Source organism: Scyliorhinus torazame, unplaced genomic scaffold, assembly GCF_047496885.1.
Source record: "Scyliorhinus torazame isolate Kashiwa2021f unplaced genomic scaffold, sScyTor2.1 scaffold_1357, whole genome shotgun sequence".
NCBI classification, from domain to species: domain Eukaryota; kingdom Metazoa; phylum Chordata; class Chondrichthyes; order Carcharhiniformes; family Scyliorhinidae; genus Scyliorhinus; species Scyliorhinus torazame.
In genome coordinates this window covers 22,501-30,000 of record NW_027309084.1, presented here as the reverse complement: position 1 = coordinate 30,000, position 7,500 = coordinate 22,501, and positions in this window count along the sequence as shown.

The window sequence follows — 7,500 nt, the reverse complement described above, 5'->3', positions numbered from 1 at the left end:
TTCCCCGAGGGGGCTAGGGCACTGCCGGTGCGGGTGCAGGCTTACGGCCCGGTGCCTTTTGGTGTTGGGGGTTGCGGTTGGGGTTCGGTTTAGGGTTAGGCGATAGGGTTAGGGATAGGGTTAGGGTTAGGGATAGGGTTAGGCGATAGGGTTAGGGATAGGGTTAGGGTTAGGGTTAGGGATAGGGTTAGGGTTAGGGTTAGGGATAGGGTTAGGGTTAGGGTTAGGGATAGGGTTAGGGTTAGGGATAGGGTTAGGGTTAGGCGATAGGGTTAGGGTTAGGGATAGGGTTAGGGTTAGGCGATAGGGTTAGGGTTAGGGATAGGGTTAGGGTTAGGCGATAGGGTTAGGGTTAGGGATAGGGTTAGGGTTAGGGATAGGGTTAGGGTTAGGGTTAGGGATAGGGTTAGGGTTAGGGATAGGGTTAGGCGATAGGGTTAGGGTTAGGGTTAGGGTTAGGGTTAGGGATAGGGTTAGGGTTAGGGATAGGGTTAGGGTTAGGCGATGGGGTTAGAGCTAGGGTTAGGGTTAGGGTTAGGGATAGGTTTAGGGTTAGGGGATAGGGTTAGGGTAGAGCTAGGGTTAGGGTTAGGGTTAGGGATAGGTTTAGGGTTAGGGGATAGGGTTAGGGTTAGGGATAGGGTTAGGGTTAGGGTTAGGGTTAGGCGATAGGGTTAGGGATAGGGTTAGGGTTAGGCGATAGGGTTAGGGATAGGGTTAGGGTTAGGGTTAGGGATAGGGTTAGGGTTAGGGTTAGGGTTAGGGATAGGGTTAGGGTTAGCGTTAGGGATAGGGTTAGGGTTAGGGATAGGGTTAGGGTTAGGGATAGGGTTAGGGTTAGGGATAGGGTTAGGGATAGGGTTAGGGTTAGGCGATGGGGTTAGAGTTAGGGATAGGGTTAGGGTTAGGGTTAGGGATAGGGTTAGGGTTAGGCGATAGGGTTAGGGATACGGTTAGGGGTAGGGATAGGGAGTATCTGGGACGGGCAGAGACTCCTCGGCGGTCCCCCCGGTCCCTGGCGGGCAGACGGACCTCCTGGGCCGGAGGCAGCCTCCGCCGGCGTTACACCCTGTCCCTGGCGGGCAGAGGGACCTCCTGGGCCGGGTGCAGCCTCCGCCGGCGGACCCCCCGGTCCCTGGCGGGCAGAGGGAGCTCCTGGGCCGGGTGCAGCCTCCGGCGGCGGTCCCCCCGGTCCCTGGCGGGCAGAGGGAGCTCCTGGGCCCGGTGCCGCCTCCGCCGGCGGTCCCCCCGGTCCCTGGCGGGCAGAGGGACCTCCTGGGCCGGGTGCAGCCTCCGCCGGAGGACCCCCCGGTCCCTGGCGGGCAGAGGGAGCTACTGGGCCGGGTGCAGCCTCCGGCGGCGGTCCCCCCGGTCACTGGCGGGCAGAGGGAGCTCCTGGGCCCGGTGCAGCCTCCGCCGGCGGTCCCCCCGGTCCCTGGCGGGCAGAGGGAGCTCCTGGGCCCGGTGCAGCCTCCGGCGGCGGTCCCCCCGGCCCCTGGCGGGCAGAGGGAGCTCCTGGGCCCGGTGCAGCCTCCGCCGGCGGTCCGCCCGGTCCCTGGCGGGCAGAGGGACCTCCTGGGCCGGGTGCAGCCTCCGCCGGCGGTCCCCCCGGTCCCTGGCGGGCAGAGGGAGCTCCTGGGCCGGGTGCAGCCTCCGGCGGCGGTCCCCCCGGTCCCTGGCGGGCAGAGGGAGCTCGTGGGCCCGGTGCAGCCTCCGCCGGCGGTCCCCCCGGTCCCTGGCGGGCAGAGTGACCTCCTGGGCCGGGTTCAGCCTCCGCCGGCGGTCCCCCCGGTTCCTGGCGGGCAGAGGGAGCTCCTGGGCCGGGCTCAGCCTCCGCCGGCGGTCCCCCCGGTCCCTGGCGGGCAGAGTGACCTGCTGGGCCCGGTGCAGCCTCCGCCGGCGGTCCCCCCGGTTCCTGGCGGGCAGAGGGAGCTCCTGGGCCCGGTGCAGACTCCCCCGGCGGTGCACCGGTCCCCGGCGGGCAGAGGGCGCTCGTGTACCGGGTGCAGCGTCCGCCGGCGGTGCACCGGTCCCTGGCGGGCTCAGAGAGCGCCTCGGCCGGGGATCGTCTCGTCCCAACGTCCGCCTGGTCCGTGGCCCGCAGGGGGCGCTGTCGGGCGGGGTACGGCCACGGCCCGACGTGCCTCCGGTGGGCTGCGGTCAGTGTGTGCCGCCGTTGGCCGGCTGCGGGGCTTGGTGCTGTTCCAGCCGTGCGTTAGGTGGGCGAACGGCAGGGGGCGCCCCTTGGGCGGGTGGCGGGCCCCGCGCGGGCCAGCCGTGGGGGGTCACGGTCCGCCGCCGGGGCGTCCAAAGGGCGGCGAGAGGCCGTCCGCCGGTGCTGACAAGTCATAAACCAGCGGCGGTGACAAGTCATAAACCAGCGGCGGTGACAAGTCATAAACCAGCGGCGGTGACAAGTCATAAACCAGGACAAGGTTGTTGACGGCGCCGGGCGGCGGCGAAGCGGCTCACCCCGGGGCAGGGTGGCGATTCGAGGAGGGGCGCCCACCCGGCCGCCAAGGCCGCCGCCGGCGGGGGCCGGGGGCGCCGTTTTGAAAAAGAACCGTAGGCCGGATGGGGTCCGATCCACCCACCTTATGCCGACGCCGAGACCTCATTCCCGGCATGACTACCGGTGGTCCGTCCCGCTGGTCTGCCACTTGCGTTTGGCGTCACGAGGGGTTGGCGGGGTACCTGCAGATTGGTAGGAGGTGGAAAATCGAGAAATGGACTTTGGTCGGAAAGGTCCCCTCGAGCCTCCAGGTCTGCGGAGACCGACCCGGGCTGCCGCCCCGCCGGCCGCTCGGCCCGATCGGGCGCGAATTTCTTCCGATTTTCGCCCTTTTTTCGGGTTTTCGGCCGGCGCTCCAAACGGCGGCCCGACGCCCCGCCGAGGCCGGGCACGGCTCCCCGGAGCGCGAGGGACCGGATCAGACCTCGTCGGCACTGGCATGGCCACCGCAACGCTCGGACTTAGCCTGGGGAGGCTGGTCGAGGCGGTGGCAAGTCATGAACCAGTGGAGTCTGGCGGAGACTGTGGCAAGTCATAAACCAGTCGGACTTAGCCTGTGGAGGCTGGTCCAGGCAGCGGCAAGTCATAAACCAGTCGGACTTAGCCTGTGGAGGCAGGTCCAGGCAGTGGCAAGTCATAAACCAGTCGGACTCAGCCTGTGGAGGCAGGGCCAGGCAGTGGCAAGTCATGAACCAGTGGCAAATCATAAACCAGTCGGACTTAGCCTGTGGAGGCAGGGCCAGGCAGTGGCAAGTCATAAACCAGTCGGACTTAGCCTCTGGCGACTTCCAGGAGGTCTATGAGGTCCTGTGCCGCCGCTTTACCGGGGCCAAGGTTGCAGGAGAGCGGAACGGAGGAGTGGATTGGTCCCGCCGATGGGGCACGTGCATATATGAAAAGTGCACCCTACCGTTAGTTAATCACTTGCCCTCGGAAGTGTATGAGGTCGTGTCCAGCCGTGGTACCGGGGACACAGTGGGGGTGTTCCCGCTAAAGGGAGCGGATTGGTCCCGCCGAGCTGCCACTTGCATTTGTGGTCGAGTGTCTCGGACAGCTGGTTAACCACTTGCCCTCGGTAGTGCCGATGAGGTTTTGAAAAAGCCGATCTGCGGGGACTTGGAGCGCCTTCCTCGGATGGACTACCGGGCGCCCTCCCGCCGATTTGCCATTTGCGTTTGGCGTCCCGAGGGGTTGGCGGGGTACCTGCAGATTGGTAGGAGGTGGAAAATCGAGAAATGGACTTTGGTCGGAAAGGTCCCCTCGAGCCTCCAGGTCTGCGGAGACCGACCCGGGCTGCCGCCCCGCCGGCCGCTCGGCCCGATCGGGCGCGAATTCTTTCCGATTTTCGCCCTTTTTTCGGGTTTTCGGCCGGCGCTCCAAACGGCGGCCCGACGCCCCGCCGAGGCCGGGCACGGCTCCCCGCCGCGCAAGGGGCCGTGTTTGCCTTGGTCTGCCTTGGAATTGTCACCAAACGCCCGCGCTTCGCCTGGGGAGGCTGGCCGAGTCGGTGGCAAGTCATGAACCAGTGGAGGCTGGTGGAGACAGTGGCAAATCATAAACCAGTCGGACTTAGCCTGTGGAGGCTGGTGGAGACAGTGGCAAGTCATGAACCAGTGGCAAATCATAAACCAGTCGGACTCAGCCTGTGGAGGCAGGGCCAGGCAGTGGCAAGTCATGAACCAGTGGCAAATCATAAACCAGTCGGACTCAGCCTGTGGAGGCAGGTCCAGGCAGTGGCAAGTCATGAACCAGTGGCAAATCATAAACCAGTCGGACTCAGCCTGTGGAGGCAGGGCCAGGCAGTGGCAAGTCATGAACCAGTGGCAAATCATAAACCAGTCGGACTCAGCCTGTGGAGGCAGGTCCAGGCAGTGGCAAGTCATGAACCAGTGGGAAATCATAAACCAGTCGGACTCAGCCTGTGGAGGCAGGTCCAGGCAGTGGCAAGTCATGAACCAGTGGGAAATCATAAACCAGTCGGACTCAGCCTGTGGAGGCAGGGCCAGGCAGTGGCAAGTCATGAACCAGTGGAGACAGTGGCAAGTCATAAACCAGTCGGACTTAAGCCTGTGGAGGCAGGTCCAGGCAGTGGCAAGTCATGAACCAGTGGCAAATCATAAACCAGTCGGACTCAGCCTGTGGAGGCAGGTCCAGGCAGTGGCAAGTCATGAACCAGTGGCAAATCATAAACCAGTCGGACTCAGCCTGTGGAGGCAGGGCCAGGCAGTGGCAAGTCATGAACCAGTGGCAAATCATAAACCAGTCGGACTCAGCCTGTGGAGGCAGGTCCAGGCAGTGGCAAGTCATGAACCAGTGGGAAATCATAAACCAGTCGGACTCAGCCTGTGGAGGCAGGTCCAGGCAGTGGCAAGTCATGAACCAGTGGCAAATCATAAACCAGTCGGACTCAGCCTGTGGAGGCAGGGCCAGGCAGTGGCAAGTCATGAACCAGTGGAGACAGTGGCAAATCATAAACCAGTCGGACTTAGCCTGTGGAGGCTGGTGGAGACAGTGGCAAGTCATAAACCAGTCGGACTTAGCCTGTGGAGGCAGTTCCAGGCAGTGGCAAGTCATGAACCAGTGGAGACAGTGGCAAATCATAAACCAGTCGGACTTGTCCTGTGGAGGCTGGTGGAGACAGTGGCAAGTCATAAACCAGTCGGACTTAGCCTGTGGAGGCAGGTCCAGGCAGTGGCAAGTCATGAACCAGTGGAGACAGTGGCAAATCATAAACCAGTCGGACTTAGCCTGTGGAGGCTGGTGGAGACAGTGGCAAGTCATAAACCAGTCGCACTTAGCCTGTGGAGGGAAGGTGGAGACAGTGGCAAGTCATAAACCAGTCGGACTTAGCCTGTGGGGGCAGGTCCAGGCAGTGGCAAGTCATGAACCAGTGGAGACAGTGGCAAATCATAAACCAGTCGGACTTAGCCTGTGGAGGCTGGTGGAGACAGTGGCAAGTCATAAACCAGTCGGACTTAGCCTGTGGAGGGAGGTGGAGACAGTGGCAAGTCATAAACCAGTCGGACTTAGCCTGTGGGGGCAGGTCCAGGCAGTGGCAAGTCATAAACCAGTCGGACTTAGCCTCTGGCGACTTCCAGGAGGTCTATGAGGTCCTGTGCCGCCGCTTTACCGGGGCCAAGGTTGCAGGAGAGCGGAACGGAGGAGTGGATTGGTCCCGCCGATGGGGCACGTGCATATATGAAAAGTGCACCCTACCGTTAGTTAATCACTTGCCCTCGGAAGTGTATGAGGTCGTGTCCAGCCGTGGTACCGGGGACACAGTGGGGGTGTTCCCGCTAAGGTGGAGTGGATTGGTCCCGCCGAGCTGCCACTTGCATTTGTGGTCGAGTGTCTCGGACAGCTGGTTAACCACTTGCCCTCGGTAGTGCCGATGAGGTTTTGAAAAAGTCGATTTGCGGGGATTTGGAGCGCCTTCCTCGGATGGACTACCGGGCGACCTCCCGCCGATTTGCCATTTGCATTTGGCGTCACGAGGGGTTGGCGGGGTGCCCGGAGATTTTCGGGAACACGATTTTTAGAACATTTTCTGGCAGCGGTAGCACTTTGAAAGTACCCAGGAAAGTGCTACTTTGAGGTACGGTCCCGATTTCAAATCGAAGGCCTTACCAATGAGCACTCGGAAGTCCTCAAGGGGTTTTAGCAACAATTTTGACGGACTTTTCGAACTCATTTGCCGGCCTAAAAATCGGTCAGAGTCCGAGCCGGCGGTAACTCTGATACAAACAATGTGTTTCTGTGAACTCTTGTGTGAGAAACATACTTGTAAAAAAAACAGACAAAGTGTTTTTTCTGTGGCGAGAGAGAAACACTTACAAAGTTTTTAATGGCGAGAAAACAAAGACACAATTATATATATATATATATCCTTGTACAATAATTCAAGAAGAGACAGACATATATGGTAGAAGACACATTATAAAATGTCTGTCGAGGTTTAGCCTTTGTGACTGGGCACCTCTTGTCTTGTTTTCGGGCACACCTGGAGGCCAGGGTGCCCAAGTCTGTTTTCAGGCGACGCGGGGCGGCGGCGTTCCCGTGCCTGGTTCCCTTGGGTTGCAGTCGCATGTGTCACGGTTAACGGGTTGCACAGAGGCACATGTCGGGGCGTTCCCAGAAACCTGATTGAAGTCAGGCGCCGCACGCCGGCTGGTTGCAAGTGTCGTGCGAGCGCCGAAAGCCTTGGCCGAGAGCAGATTCTCGGGCGCGAGAGGTCACGCCCGTGGCGGCCAGTCGTTGTTGCTTCCTTCCGCACACGGCGGCGTACCTCTCGGCACCTACCTCTCGAACGATCAGGCGAGTCGTGTCCGACGTGGGAGGGCCCTCGGCGGGCCAGCGCTATTGTGGGCTGGTGTTCAGGCTGAGCGGTTGACCCTCCCCGTGCTGTGTGGGTTCCCCCGCCGCCCCGAGTCACAGACGGACATCGACCGAGAATTCTCGCAGCCCTTGTGAGGCCGAGGCGTGCGTTTGCTCTCTCTCTGTCGAGCAGATCGCAGTGGCAATATCTCGAGCCCTGGAACGGGCAGGCTCCGAGTCCTCAGTGTCGGCTTTTCCTAGCACTGTGTCCCCGTTCCTGTGGCCGAACACACGTTCTCTGGCAACGAAAGGAAGAACTAAAAGGGTCGCACACTGCTCCCGTGCGTGTGGCGTGCCTCTTCCGCCTGGACGGCGCGAGCCGGTCGCACCGTATTTTGTAGCTGAACCCGGTGCCTGATTCCCTGTCGGGAGGGAAGCCGTGTACCCCCCGTCGGACACACGCTGCGCCGACGACCGGCGACTCCGAGCCGGTGTGGCCCGAGGGTCTTGACAGCTTGACCACCAACGATCGTGTTCACCACCCTTGTTGCTGCACACGCACCCCCCGCCGCCCGGCACCCGCCCCACCGTTCATGTCGCACCCTTGCGACGGCACGCTTCGGTTGTCTTGTGTTCGTGTGCGTCCGCTCGCGCGTGGTTGCTTCCGAGCAGCA